We start from the raw sequence: 15,508 nt of genomic DNA on the forward strand, positions 1-15,508 counted from the left end.
AAGGTAAAAAGTCATTCAGTGATTACTCAGCTGAGCTTGTGTTTATGCAAGACTCAGAAGAGCAACATAGTCAGTTTACTTTGAGGATGTATCATCTCATGCCTTAATGAAAGAACTTAAAGGCATCTCCTCCTATTCCAGTCAGGATACTGCTTGCCACGCCTGTCATGTGTTCGGGCTCGCTGCTAGGCTTGGCCTGAAAAATGCATTCCTATGCAGAGAACCGAATGCAGCCTTCAGCAGGATGGTGGTCGTCCACCCTCATCCTTTTCAAGTATCCCAAGCGTCTTTCAGCCCTTCCAGCTTTCCACCTAAATGGAGCGCATCTGCTGTGTTCGAGGGAGAGGCTGTAATCAACAAACTTTTTTTTTTTTACTCTACTTTTTTTTAAATCTCTTGAGAAGTCATTCCATGCATTCCTCTAGCTTGGACATGAACAGAGCATTTATGAGTTTGGCTTATGCACTTTGTGCACCACCATGATAGATGATGGGAAGTGTAGTCTTTTAGCTTTAAAAAATGTTACAAAAAATATGCCATTCACAGTATAGTAATTAGATTCACTGTATAGATTAATTTAAGGCAGGGGTGTCAAACTAATTTTTCCCACGGGCCACATTGTTGTTCCAGTTTCCCTCAGAGGGCCGTTATGACTGTGGAACAAAAATATTTGATCATCTCATCATATTCACATCAACAATTTATGAACTACTTTTAGAATCAGAAATCAAGGGTAATGTGTTTTCCAACTATTTACGTTTGGTAACACAAAAATGCTTGTAATATCTCAACTTTATCGTTTGTGATATATGACATTTTGAAATTTTGGTACAGATTTTTACAAGAATCATGGAAATTGACACTAGATTCGGCTTCGCGGGCCACATAAAATCATGTGGCGGGTCTTGAGTTTGACACCTGTGATTTAAGGCCTACGCCAGGGGTGCTCAATGCGTCGATCGGGATTGACTGGTCTTGAGTGCTTGAAAAGTAGATCTTTGGGTATAAAAAAGTCTGGTCGCCCCTGGACTGCACACTGTAAAGGGAGACCTTCGTCACACTAATAGGATAGGACTATGTACTGGTAGACAGAGCACACTTGGAAAAAAATCTTTATGAATTTATGACAAAAGATCTTTTTATTTTTCACAAGATGAAACGGTGTTTCTAAAACTACAAGTTTATCAACACTTACCTTTGCAGAGTTATTTTAATCAGGATGTGATGGAGAAATTTTGCTAAACCAATTTCCACCAAACTTTTTAGATGGGTGAGGGATGGAACAAGGTGACCATGTATCCAGGTGGACGATATAATGTGACATGTTCCCCCTTTTGATCATTTGGATTCAACATTTTCCTAATTACCAATACTGTACTTGTCCATGTAAGTGCTTTGTGTTCTAATGAGTGCCATTCTCTTTAAGTGTTGTCATTAGAGTTGTTCTAATTATGCAGCCACCCAAATAAAGGCCCCACTTAGCTGCAGGCACTCCAGCTAAGATCAAGAACACACAAAAGCACATCACAACTATTTCTGTACACTCACCTTGTGCAGAATTTCGCAGCATTAGAGCATGACGAGATCAGATGTGAACACTCGGTGCCCTAAATTTCCTTTATGTCCAAATCTTGGTTTGGCACAGTGATGGATTTATAGGATGCTGAAAAATTCTTTGACACGGTTAGATGGAGGCGTTCTACTTCATCTTGGACTGCTACCCTCCAGGGATGTGCCTACTCTAATGCAAGTTATTAAAGCAAACAGCTGCATTAGCCATGGGGGAGCCTCGGTATGAGCGTGCGCTCCACATATTTGGATGGGAAAAGTGTGAGAAGTGACATAATTATTCACCGCTGATACAGGCATGCAACTGTTACTTGTGGGCTTATCCGTGCCTTCTGTCTTTGTGCCTATCCCACAAAACACCCCTTCCTCGTTAGCAGGATGAGGTTTTCTGGTTATTACATTTATTTCTGTACTGTGCGAGTGTAAAGTATAATTTCATACCTCTTCTAACTGCTTCCTCTCAGCTTGGTAACGTAATGAGGGCCCATTGTATTCTAAGTGTACTCTCCAACACTGGTGCACAGAACATTAACGCCCATGTACCAAGCGCAGCACTCAAAGAGCTTGATTGTAAATCAGGTGTCAGATCTATTTGCACATGTGAATTATACTGACAATGGGAACTTATTCTTTTCAGCCATCTTTATGTCCTCCACTTTTACATATTTTTTTTTTTTTTTTTTTTTAGAGCCATATACATGTGTTTGTGTGCACGTGCAAATCGTGGCAAGACAAAACTATGTGTGGGATGCAGGCTCCCTGTTTGATGAGGTGTCCTGGCTGTGCTAGAATGCTCTGTGGCCATGTCTGCTCGCCTGGTGTGCTCCAGGTAATAGCTGACATGTCTTCATTTGTGTACCTAATTGCTGATTTACATTGCCACTAATGACACGTGAAGTCAGATCCAGACTCTGTAATGGGTAAGGGAATCTAGCCAGAGGTGTCCAAACAGTTCTCCCTGGCTCTCTGTCTTCCCCTTTATGCATTCTCTTTCCCATTCTGTCTCTTCCACTCCTTTGTCAGTGGATGACATCCTCTCTACATCCTTTATTCATGCACTCTTTCATCAGTATGGAGTTCCCCTGACAAAATGCCAAGTCATATTGTCACTAAAAATCAGAGATGAGTTTATGTCACGCACCGACTTCACATTTCCTTTTTTTTATTAAATAAAATATACAGTATGTATAATTTACGGTCTTATTAAATTCCCTCTGGGTGCAGCAAGGTTGTTATAGTAATAGAAAATGAACAAAATGTCCCAAACTTGACAAAAAAAATCATAAATGAAATAAAAGCGTGTTTTAAAAAAATTCAACTAAAACAAATTTTTTTGTTGAAAAAAAAATACCTAAAAATCAATTATAATTATGGAAAATATAATTTGTTTCCATCTTTGTCTTTCAATTTCATCCATGATCTTCCAGCATTGATTTAAAATCTATTTATTAAAAAAAAATAGGTACAGAACATATACGTAAGGAAGGTCTAACGATCCTTTCGGAATCAAAGCCGTCGGGCAGCATCGTCATCTTGACTGCTCGCCAGATCAAGCCCAAGTTTTGCCGTGAAGTGAACTTTTATGCCCAAACTTTTTTTTTTGTTGCTTTGCGTTGCAAATGGAAACAAAGAAGACTAGCTTGCACCTTCGCGGAACATGCACGTTGCAGTCACTGTGATTTGACGGCCGCGTATGCACCCGCGTGCCGTCGCACTTGCAAATCGGCACAGTCGAGCACGAAAAATCACGTGCGTAAAATTTGAGTAGAAATACATATATTGAAAGACATCACCTATTTTGTGTAGTCTTGACCAGTGTTCCATCTAACCTGTACTTGTTACACACTCTCAGCTCATATGAAAACCAATCCAGTGCAGTGAACCACAGCCTCACCTCTTTTTTTTCAACATGAAAGCACGATGTCTAACAAAGCTGTTGCTCAGCCTACTTCTACTTCCTAGTTTACCTAACACCGCCCCCCTCCGCTCCTAAAGGGGTGCACTCATAATTACAAACAGAACACACACACACACAACTTTATATCTGCGGGCATGACTGGTGGACCACACCTGTAACTTTTATACCTGCGGGCATGACTGACCACACCCATACATTTTTTTTCAGATGTGAGTGACTGACGTCGGTTATTAGTCTTTTGGGGAAAACTCTAGGCCTCTTTCTATTCGGACGTGCAGCACTACCACACACACTTTCCCTTACTCGAGCACACACACCGCACACAGTTTTGAAAATGCGATGCAATTATTCTCCCAGTCAGAGGTGTCACTACGGTTGGTATTGGTATGGACGACAGCACGGAGTTTCCTCAGCACATTTTGGTCATTTCCGGTAGCCGGTTTTACTTTCCTTTCCATCACAAAGAACAAATCATGTGACTAAAACAGGCCAATCACGATTGATGTGCTCTGTAGCTTTACCTAAACAGCAACTTTGGCTGACCTGTGTGCGGCAGGCTACGCAAAAGCTACGCAGAGATTCTTCACGGGTAATGTAGAAGTCACGTGACCGTCGAACGCGTGATCACGGGACTATAAAGTGGCCTTCAGAGAAATGGACAACTGCCGAAAAGCTCCAAACCCTGCTGTTTCCCGGCACAAAAGGCAAATGTGAAACCAGACAAGGAGTTTCTCGTGCTGACACAGCAAGTAATCGAAATAACTGCAATATTGGAATATTTTCACGTGACTTCTTGGGCAACGGCAGCTAAACTTGAAAAGCTTTGTGTCAATAATCACGGACTCAACAAAAAAACAGGCTGGATACACTTTCAATACGGGAGGCAAAATCAGGGTGATTGATTCTATCCATTTGTCAAACCAACATATCTGAAAGTCCCCTTGAGAAGTTTGCAACTTAGCAACAAGGGAAGGCAAATGAGAACTTGATTTTTTTTTTCATGTGTGACTTAAACATAAACACATTTTTAAAAATGCTGTAGTACAGCAGGCGTCATTTGCATGGTTTTATGGGCCTTGCAATATCTCTATCTCCTTATAAGTAATGTTATGAACTGCACTCGGTCTAAATTCTGTGGACTCCAGATCAAATGCAGGTACTGTTTTTGATTTGGGAACGGTTCTTCATCAGTTAGTAAATTATTTTAAAAAAATTATTAAATTTGTGGTTTTAATATTACACTATACTTTTGTGGTCTCTTTTTTCATCTCACACTGGAAAAATATTCTGAATTTGAAAAAGAAACAAATCAAAATTAAAAGTAAAACTGATAAAAACAAATAATTTTTGAATTAATAAAAACTAATAAATCTGCTCCAAAAACTAATTAAAACTAATGGATTTTGGGGGAAAAAAGTCAAAATGAAATAATTAATTTTAATGGAAAATCCAAAAACTACTATAACCCCGGTGCGGAGAAAAACAAACGTCTTAGAGTTCAGTCGGCTATAATGGAAGACGAGCACATGGGATGTTAGTCAATAGCGCGACTCTGATAGACACTAAACAGTCACGTTCTTGATCATTTCTCCTTGCATTTCGGGAGGATTATGAATATCTTCAGCAAGAGCAAAATATGTTTTGTTTAGGATTATGGATGGAATGAATATTTCCATATGAATTGTGTCCTAATCAGAAGCATAATACAGTTAAGGGCATTAGAGCTTGCGACCATCTTTCTACATCCGTTGTGGTTATGAGCTGGAGACAAAAAGATAGTCAGCAAGCCCAGCTATTTATTATAACGTAAGACTCGAGCTATTTCCTGGAAATGAACACACACAATGAGCTGTGATATATGGGATTCCCTCTTCCATATAAAAGCAATTTAAGTGTCCTTTATGATTTCGTTCTAAATCCCTCGTCCTTGTCTGGTGCAACTAAACACGAGGCAAAATGACGGATGGTCTTGTGAGTGTGAAGAAAGCGGATAGAGAATACTTTGTGTATCATCCACCCATGTGGTGTAGAGGAAGGGTTTAGTATTAATTATAGCGAAACAGATTTTCCCCTTTGCATATCACTTGGTTCCACTGGATGCACATCGGCATGCTTGGTTAATGCGTGATGCCTCGAATAGTTCAATGTAGCATGCCACTCTTGACCTTAGGGGTTGCCTGGTGGTGAAATACTTGTCTAACTGAGTCCCTCTTTCATCATTCTTCTTTTCATGAAGAACAAATATCCATTTTTATTTTTTATTTTTGATTGCCAGGATCACATGTCAGCTGGAGCCTGTTCCAGCTAACACCCTCACTGGCCATGACCCAATAATCCAACCATTTTCCAAGACGGTTATCCTCACAAGGATCGCCGGAGTGTATATGAGCACAAATTAAATAATATTAACTTAGTGTCATGATTATTTTTCAGTTTTTGTGAAAACATCTCATTATCAACTTGTTTGCCTTTGCATATTTATTTAATTGCCCGCTGTGACCTTCATCTCTGTAACAGTGCAACGCTACATGAAGAAAAAAAAAAAAAATCACCCATATATCTCCATGACACTATGACTCTTCTCATTGCAATTTCATTAGGTAGATTTTAATCACGCTTCCCTGCTAAATGTCTAGTAAATAATGAGCAGACTCAAGATCTCCGTTTTTCTGTGGGTCTTTGATTTGCAGGGCCTCGGGTCAAGGCTCAATTGGAACGATCACAAAAAATATAGCCAGTTTCCTGAGGGCTCATTAGCAGGCTTCGAGCATCAAGTGAGGGTCACTGGATTGTTATTGTTATGATATTTTCTTTTTCCTTAAATCCTCCTCATCCTTGAGATCGTGACAATAAAAAAAAGAAACATGCTGGTATGAATTTTTGAGAAGAACTTTAAGAAGGTTGGGAGGAAGAACACAGGAAAAATCTGTGTGACGCTAATGGCTGCAGATGAAATGTTCAATTTTATAAGGCACAATTTTGATTCATAATGCCAAGAGCTGGCCTTCTCTATACAATACAATGCAATACAATATGCACAGAAGCACAGTTGTAATGCATTGGCCTCACTGTTGTGAGGACCGGTGTTCAAATCCCAGCCCCGCCTGTGTCGAGCTCGATGTTCTCCATCCGCCTGCATGGGTTTTCGACGGGCACTCCGGTTTCCTTCCCCATCCCAAAAATATGCATTAATTGGAGACTCTAAATTACCCTTAGGTTTTATTGTGAATGTAACTGTTGTCTGACTCCACGTGCCCTGTGATTGACTGGCAACCAGTTCAGGATGTACCCCCTGTCCTGCCCGATGACAGCTCGGATTAGCTCCAGCACTCCCATTTCCCTCATGAGGATAAGCGGCTCAGAAAATGGATGAATGGATTTGTCAAATGCTTTCTTTCAAAAACACCTCAATAATACAAGACTTCCAGAAGCAGTAGGTGTGCTGGATTTCTCTGTGCACACATGCCAGTGTAGTCAGATAGGCTCTAAATTATTCCAACTTCTCAAGGTTTGTTTTTGTCTGTCACTCAGTGTGACAAACAACCTTCAAATCGAAGAACACACGCAAGCAAACACGCCTCCAAAGACAAAAAATGACTTTTGTGTGTGTGTCTGTGTGTGTATTTTATATTATTACGCACACAGCCATTTAGAGGATTAACACTGATCAATAAATGCATCTGTAACAGGATTAAGACTGGAAAGATGGTGACATTGAAGTCACTGTTTGGCACATCATCTTTACATTGGTTGAGAACGTCATGGTCTAGTATATTCTTAGAGATGAGGTTGATCTTTCACATTTTTGGATACTTTTGGAATCATTCTCTTTCCTTTCTGTGTTGAGCTATATTTAAACTTGAGCTCTATGAATTGGGTTAGATCCACGTACAAGTGGATGATGAAGCATACTGGTACGATGTTGGGTGGGACATTTTTAGCGGGGGTAATTCAAACCATACTATTATTCAGGTTAGTACTTTTGCGTTCAGGAAAAGTCTGTGTGTACAATACGTATATTTTGCAGTTGACATCATAAATCTGTACTTTGCACCTTTTATGCAGCCACAGTATTTTGAAATTGAAAACTAAATTCCCCAAACAAAGGCAAAAAGATTACTATTTTGCACGGTGTCCTTGGTGTCTGTGGTGTGCTCGGGACGTTCATGGGAAACAAAAACTGTGAAATAAGATACAGAGAAAAAGCAGAGGAACGTCAGCAGACTACATGAAAATAAAAATATGTTTTGGGTTGGACTTTTAACTGCCTCTCAGCAGAGATGTCATGCTGGAAGATTCAAAACTGCCCACACTTCTCTTTATCGCTAATAGCCTTCTGCTTGTCTGACTTATTATAATTTAGTAAGGATTTCACAGAAAAGCCTGTGCAGTGTGATTATTTCGCTGTGAAAACAGTACACATATACACAGTTCATGCACTTATCAAAACCCAAAAGATAATACTTTTCGCAGTGGTCTTCTTTCCGATTTGAAGAAATTCTAATGGGGTGTTTTCAGTTAATTTGCCAATTAATGCTGCTCAGTTCCCCGAGACTAACCAAGTGATATTTCTAAATGAGTCCATTATAAATAGTTAGTGTCTCTTAGCAATGAACGTACTACAACATGGTCTGGATAACAACAGCGGGAATTTTACACCATGAGGACGAGTTTCTTAAAGGTCAGACTGTCAAGCCAAAGAGAGAATCTCACCTAACCTGACCTTTAATAGCCTAACAGTATTTCAATCTATTACAAAAACAGAGCCAATGCATTTCACCATGCATGGCGGGTCATCTCGTACAGCACATCTGCATGTTTGTGGGTTTTAAAGACAGTGCTCAACATATGCTTGTTCAGGGGCCTTCCTTCCTTATCTTAAAAAAAGAGTGCAGTTCAGTGACCAGGCAAAAAATAAAAAATAAAATAAAAAAAATTGTAGGAAGACACTCGAACTGTCCAGTAAAAGCAAACAATGACTGCAGCTCTAGTCAGCAGAAACTTTCAGCCACAAACATTGCTGGGAGCAGGTGGGAATCTCTTGATCGCCTGCTTTGATAACAACAATTTTTAAACTAATATTATTTTATACATGTATACTGGAGAATATTTTCGTAAGAAGGATAAAAGACAGATATCCAATCGCGCATGATTTCAATAAAACTGGGTGAGTGTGAAGCCTGTCACTACCTCATCTAAAGACCATAGACTTCAATCATCAAACTACAAAGCTGCAGACTTCCAGCCAAAAACCCCGACTTTAGTCTGAAAACAACATTTAGAGCACTTTCAGTAAAAGTTCACCATATAGCAGCCCGTGCACAGCTAAACCTGAATAGTTTTAAAACATGTCATTTGAGCAAAACATGCAAAGGTTATTTCCCTGCACAGGCAATTCATTCATGACAGACAAGTGATAGGAAATCAGAAAGAATTTGCACAAGGTAACAATATTTTTTGCAAGGGTTGTGGAGGTAACACGGGAACAGCATGGGGGTTCAAAGCTCTTACACCACTGGGATCCGAATCATGGCCTCAGGCGTCGCTGTTGGCACTAAAAGAAAGGGGTTCAAGCTAGGGTTGAAAAAAAAAGGCAGATGAGCCGTCTTGAATTGGGCTCTTTTTTATGGCTGCACAGTCAAGCAACTAGACTGCTGAGTTGGATGTGGTGAAGTGCACCAGGGGAGAGTAGGAGTTCCAGGAGACATTAACCTGAGATTAGAGGTACCTGAGCCTCCGCATCAAGCCTCTCCTGTGATCCGACAAAGAATTCTCTGTTGGCTCTCTGATTCTCCATCAATGAACAATTTACAAGATCCTTTCAGTCCATCTTGGCTATGCCACCAACACAAATTTCAGCTAAGTGATTTTGCACGAGCTCAGAGGGTCAAGTTACCCATTACCATGGGCCCTGTAGGTTGACTTAAAGACTTGCTCCAAATAAAAATTGATTTTTTTTTTTTTTTTTGTCAATGTTGTTACAGGCTACATCATAGTTACGGTGTGTCTCGGAAAGTAAATATTGCTGTGGAAATTACAGAGCGCAAAATATCTTACTTCATCGGATATAGAATCCCATGCTAGTTTCCAATCACACAAGTGATAAATATGAGAAAAAAACAACTACTTACCTATAGTTGTTTTTTGATTGTTGGCACAAACTGGTTGGTCAAAGCGCTGTGAAAACATCTTCAGGACCTTCCTGATGTGAACCGGCAACAGAACTATTGGCTATTACTCATCCACTCTGCTCCTCCACAGAGATCAAGATTTTTTTTTTGTGAAGTTCCTCAAATTTATATTCATTTGCCTGTAAACAAAATGTTTTAATTTAGTGCCAAGAGGATGATTTGTGTCCCTTGATGCCCTACTGAAGAAGATGAGTTAATTTCCATTTAGCCGAAGTCATTTGACAAATGACTGTTGAGAAAACAAATTTGCAAATTGTTGAAGTTTTTTCTTTCACTTAGTTTCCAGGCCTTTTGCCCACATTATTTCTGGCAACCATTTTGCTATCATTACCCTCCCATTTTTATTACCGTCCTAAGTCGGCCTAAATCCTATGACTACTGCGTCTCCCGCAGCTGTGCACTTTTATGGCATTTGCTAATGTATTCTAAATGGCATAAAATATGTCAAGATTAGTTCTCTGTCAGGTCTCACTTTTACATCATTTTTAGACCTTTTTTTTTTTTTGATCCCCCATTTATTTGTTTGAAGGCAGATGCAATTTTATGTCCTCTGGTCGGATGTAAAGTGCTACTTTGGAATGCAATTGATTTGTGAGATGTCCATGAAAAGGGGTGTTGTGTACGAGGTGACAGAAAGTGAGAAAGCACACCCAAGGCTGCTGGGGGATGTTGAGTATCGGGGCTTGAGGGGAATACAGTGTGCTATGGGCTGTCGGGAGCTTGATGATGTACTGCTGTAAAGTGGAATTCTGTGAGAGGAACTGAGGATATGCTCCTGTGCTTTTAAGTCGGGGCTCGTCCGTGATGTACAGAATGTGGGGGCGGTCAATCTCATCCGGTCTACTTCCCTGTTATAAAAGTCCCATGTGTGTTTTAAAAATGCAGACTCGTGTCCCACTCGATTTCAGCGCTTAAGAGACATTGCGTACACCTCTCCTAGAAATCATTTAAGGACAAATCAAAAGAAAGGCTTTTTGGGTGATTCGAGTAAAATTGCAGGAGTTAGGACCTACTTGCTGCCTCATATGCACTTAAAAGTGGAGTGTATAGTTGGGTGGGGGTGGGGGGGCATGCTTCTGCTCCCCGTGTTGTCCTCTTCTCGCTCTCTCTGGGTGCTCTGCCATGATCGTCGCTGGTTTCTCACTTGCTTTGTGTGGGAATTCCGGTTGACTTCTTTACACAATGAAACTGCTCCAGCGCAAAAGACGTATGGATCCATTATTCTGCATGGCCATGCAGCTGAACAGGACAGGTGAAAAAAAATAAAATTAAAAAATAAAATAATGTAAAATTCATTCTCTGTTGGGAGGATGGTGCCTCACAGACAAAAATACTTCTCTTCATTCTTGTTTTTCATGGTGTCCTTTTAGCAGAGGTGTGCCGTAATGTAGTTCAGACCTGTGGCTCTTATTTCACGTCACCGCTATCTTCCTCACCTTGATAATGCCTTATTCTGACGACATCGCACCGTCTGACGGGTCCTGAAGCCATAAGGGGAGCCTTCCTCATCACTGCACACATTGGACTAATGCAGCAGACATGGCATGTACAAATGGCAAAATAAATCCGGGTATATTCAACATTTATGATCTTCACCATTACCTACCTGTGTTTATGTGGGGATCTGCTGACAATTTACAACTTACTAACAAGACAGGTGTTAAGTGAAATAGTCCCCCTTCCTTTTCTTTCTGCCGCTGTGTGGAAACAGAGAAATGTAACCTCTCAGAGGTTTTATCACATTCTTGACATGTAACCTAAATTGATTTGGCCGACGCAGGAGGAAAATATGACTGTCTGAGGTCTTGCATTGAATCCCTCCATCAGCCTTTGGAAATGACACAACGGCTCAGTAAGCCTCCCCTGAGCTGTTACCGGGACTCAGTGAGGCAGCATTTGTGAGGTGGTGGTGTTATGCCTAATAAATACACAAAGATTTCCAGTGAATAGACTTTTTTTGAGGGAAGTCGAAGTAATGATGCACTGTAAAGACTTGACACCAAAGAGGAATTTGTGTAAAGGCATTTATATTTTAGAAAAATTCCATTGCAACTTATTCTAACCAACCAGAATTGTGTGTAAAAAGACGGTAAATAATCCAAAACTGGAGCTGCTCTAAATGTACCGTTCCAAGTTATTATGCACAAAATTAGAACTGAAAATAGTCATATTGAATTTTGAACATCAGGCAGTCATACTGGAATCAAAAGCTATTTCAATGGAAAAACTTCATAACAAGTCCAGTTACTTTATGACATAGGACCCCTGATATGATAGCAGCTTGGCAATTCCTACATTCATAAGACTTTTTGGACTTTGAGGTAGATGATTTGTTCATGATATTAAGGTTCTTCTTTGGTATGGAATAAAGTGGTCAGTCCGAAAGTGCTAATATTTTTCAGAAGTCATACCTTCAGAGACCTTAAAGGAACTGGCAAGTTATCTCGGCAGCATGTTTCCACCCAAATACCGTACATGAGTTTGCCAGTTCCCCACCCCTTTGCTGTTATTGCAACCTCGCTGGGATATGGTGGACTTCCACCAACCATCCACTACTCCATCCATCTGCACAATGCAGGCCTGCACGGCAATCATGATCATGCTGTGAGGTATACCGTTGCATCGTTTCCTGCTATGGATATTGAAGGAGAGAAAGTCATGTTGTGTGACCCCTTCTACCCTTTATCGCAACCCTGCTGAGAACCTTTGGCGCATTCTCATGCAAAAGATCGTTGAGGGTGGAGGCAGTTCATATTGACGAGAAACTCTGGGCTATTCTTGTATCCTGCAGGGAAATCCAAAGTTCAATGGATGACAGCCCCTTTTAGTGTAAAAAATAATGCTATTGGATTTTTTTTTTGTATGCGTGTGTAAATCGCCAGTGGAGGATGGTGCTATAAAATTTTGCCTATGGCACTCACGCTATTTTGCAACAGACCAACATTTTGCATTTCATTAGCACTTCTTCTTCTTTTCCTTTCAGCTTGTCCCGTTAGGGGTCGCCACAGCATGTCATATTTTTCCATCTAATCCTATCTCGTGCATCTTCCTCACTAACACCCAATGTCCTCATGTCTTCCTCTCGCTCTTTTGCATGGCAGCTCCATCATCAGCACCATTCTACCAATATACTCACTCTCTCGCCCCTCGACATGTTGAAACCATCTAACTCTGCTGTCTCAAACCTTGTCTCTAAAACATCCAACTTTGCCTGTCCCTCTAATGAGCTCATTTCTATTCCTATCCAACCTGCTCACTCCAAGCGAGAACCCCAACATCTTCATTTCTGCCACCTCCAGTTCTACTTCCTGTTGTTTCTTCAATGCCTCCGTGTCTAATCCGTACATCATGGCCGCTCTCACCACTGTTTTATAAACTTTGCCCTTCATCCTAGTGGAGACTCTTCTATCACATAGAAGACCAGACACCTTCCACCAACTGTTCCACCCCGCTTGGACCCGTTTCTTCACTTCCTTACCACACTCGCCGTTGTTCTCCATTGTTGACCCCAAGTATTTGAAGTCACCCACCATCGCCATCTCTTCTCCCTGGAGCTTCACTCTTTCTCCTCCGCCCCTCACATTCATCCACATATATTCTGTTTTACTTCAGTTAATCTTCATTCCTCTCCTTTCCAGTGTGTGCCTCCATCTTTGTAATTCTAACTGGTGTCCCTAAATTAAAATTGTCAATGTTTCTATCAAGAAATCCAAGTTTTATATCCCTTTATGTATCATAACCACCTGCAGTTGGGAACCCATCCTTTAGATGTTCACCATGAACATACAATTGTAGGCCTAATTCCACAGCGACAGTCCAAAAATGTAATCTCAGCTCACTTGATAACAGATAAGACACACATCATATATGCTACGTTTACATGCATTAATGGTAAAGGCACTTTGTGTAATGGGCATGGCTGGGCCCTGTCACTTGTGATTTAACCTGGCACTTTGGCGGTGGCGAGGCGCTCCTCCAAATCAAGGCTAAGTGGTGGATTCATCAGTGGCCTGTCGAGATGAAACACTCACCCGGAGGGGACAGCGAGATGAGGCCCTGATTGGGACAAATATGTCTCCCTCTGGTGTCAGCTCTCATTCACCGGTCTGTGCGCCGGCTGAAAGAAAGACAAATGTTTTGATTAGAGGTCTCTTTCAATGTCACAGCAGCCCACAATGAAGAATGAGACGAGGCTGTCTCTGAGGGAAGCAAATAGTTGAGGAGGATGAGAGGCAAATGAATGTCTTCACTGTAGGGAGGATGTCGAATGGGAATTTTGCAGTGAGTCACAGAAAGCTTTGCAAAAGCCTCGCTGTTAATGGCGCCGCATTCCTTCTTGGAGCAACATTTCCGTTTGGTGTTTATTATGCCACGATGAACACGTTTTATTTTCATAGTCAGTCATTTGTGTGGCAGACTGTGAGAGCTATTAACATTGTGGCAAGGCTTTTTATTTACCTGTGTGCTCTCTGTCAATGACACTCCTTATTATGTGATTTTATGGTTGTGTGTTTCATAATTAGGAATATATTTAATAATGAGTAAAGTTTTTTTTTTTTTTTTTCAGTATTCCATACCAGATCATTAAAAGACCTTTAATCACTCCAAGCGGATGATTAGGATTCTTCCCCAACTGTAGAATTGAGAGCATTAACTGCGCATCTCATGAGGAATGGTGGAAGCATGGCAATTTTCTTTTAAGCATTTGATTCGAATGCTCTCTCTAAATTCTTTCAATCATTCCATAGTTCTCATCTATTCACCCACACCGCTCATTAGGAAGAAAGCAAAACGCCTCTGTTCCAGTATTACAGCACATTACGGCACATCAATGTATTTTAATCACATTCAGAATGAAGATTTAAACTGTGTTAATTTACAAATTGAATACAGAAATATTGTTCAACATAAATTGTGGCCATATACAACTACATATTTCTGGTTTACTTAAATCCACTATGGAAAAGCATCAAGAAACAACTAATATTATAGAGCACTACTATAATTGGCATAATGAACTTTAGTCTGTTTTATACAGCAGTCCTGCACAATAGCCACCCGAGAGTTGTAATATAAGACTTGGTAATAAGCTACCTTTTATAAAGAACTCTCCGCTAGGATACTGCTGCAACTGTATACATTTTTACACAGTATCATGCAATCAATTAATTTGATGTGACCACCGACCGGTGTACCATTTGCGTTGATGGTTTTGCGATACTTGCTGGTACGTCCATTGTAAGGTTCATTTACTAGTTTTCATGTCTTAACAGTCAGAGGTCATCATCAGATATGTTTTCATCATATTAACACGCATGGATCCCACCGTCCTCTGACACCTGCGTTTTAGTTCTTCAAAAAAGTTGGAACAAAATCTTACGGAGGCTGGATTCAGTCTCAAATTCCCGCACATTTGTTAGAGTCAGGACTGGCGGCACTGTTGATGCTTTTGAAAGGAGGCTCAAGACTCACCTGTTTGGGTTAGTGGTTTCACTGATTTATTCATTTATGTACTAGCAGTACTTATTTATTAATCAATTTCATGCTGATCCCATCTTAATGTATTTCTCATTGTCATTCAGTTGTTTTTATCCTATCTGTTGTATCTTAGTGTTTTTAATTTCAATTTCAGTGCCTCCTTAGGTGCCACCATGCTGGCATGACAGCATTTTACGGGCTATGGCACTTCTCCATGTGAATGGCTCCCAAAGGTTGTCTTTCCTCGCTTGTTTCGTGATTTTCCAGGTTCCTACACTATTAGTCAATATACTGTATGCTGTGGGGGTGTACATCTATGTATCGGTGTGTTTTGGTTTATACGTTGAGATGA

At 40.5% G+C, this 15,508-nt stretch overlaps 1 protein-coding gene across 7 annotated transcripts in view; it reads left to right on the forward strand.

The window, feature by feature from the left end:
* Nucleotides 1-15,508, forward strand: part of kirrel3b (kirre like nephrin family adhesion molecule 3b) — a 236,371-nt gene that overhangs the window by 137,920 nt on the left and 82,943 nt on the right. The window contains exon 1 of one of the 7 annotated variants that reach the window (XM_061826869.1): nucleotides 4,022-4,076. The exons of 5 other annotated variants lie outside the window; for them this stretch is intronic. The gene's annotated coding sequence lies outside the window, so the exon portion shown is untranslated. One more of the 7 variants, XM_061826868.1, reaches the window with a different exon arrangement.

This window comes from Syngnathoides biaculeatus, chromosome 8, assembly GCF_019802595.1.
Source record: "Syngnathoides biaculeatus isolate LvHL_M chromosome 8, ASM1980259v1, whole genome shotgun sequence".
Lineage (NCBI taxonomy): Eukaryota > Metazoa > Chordata > Actinopteri > Syngnathiformes > Syngnathidae > Syngnathoides > Syngnathoides biaculeatus.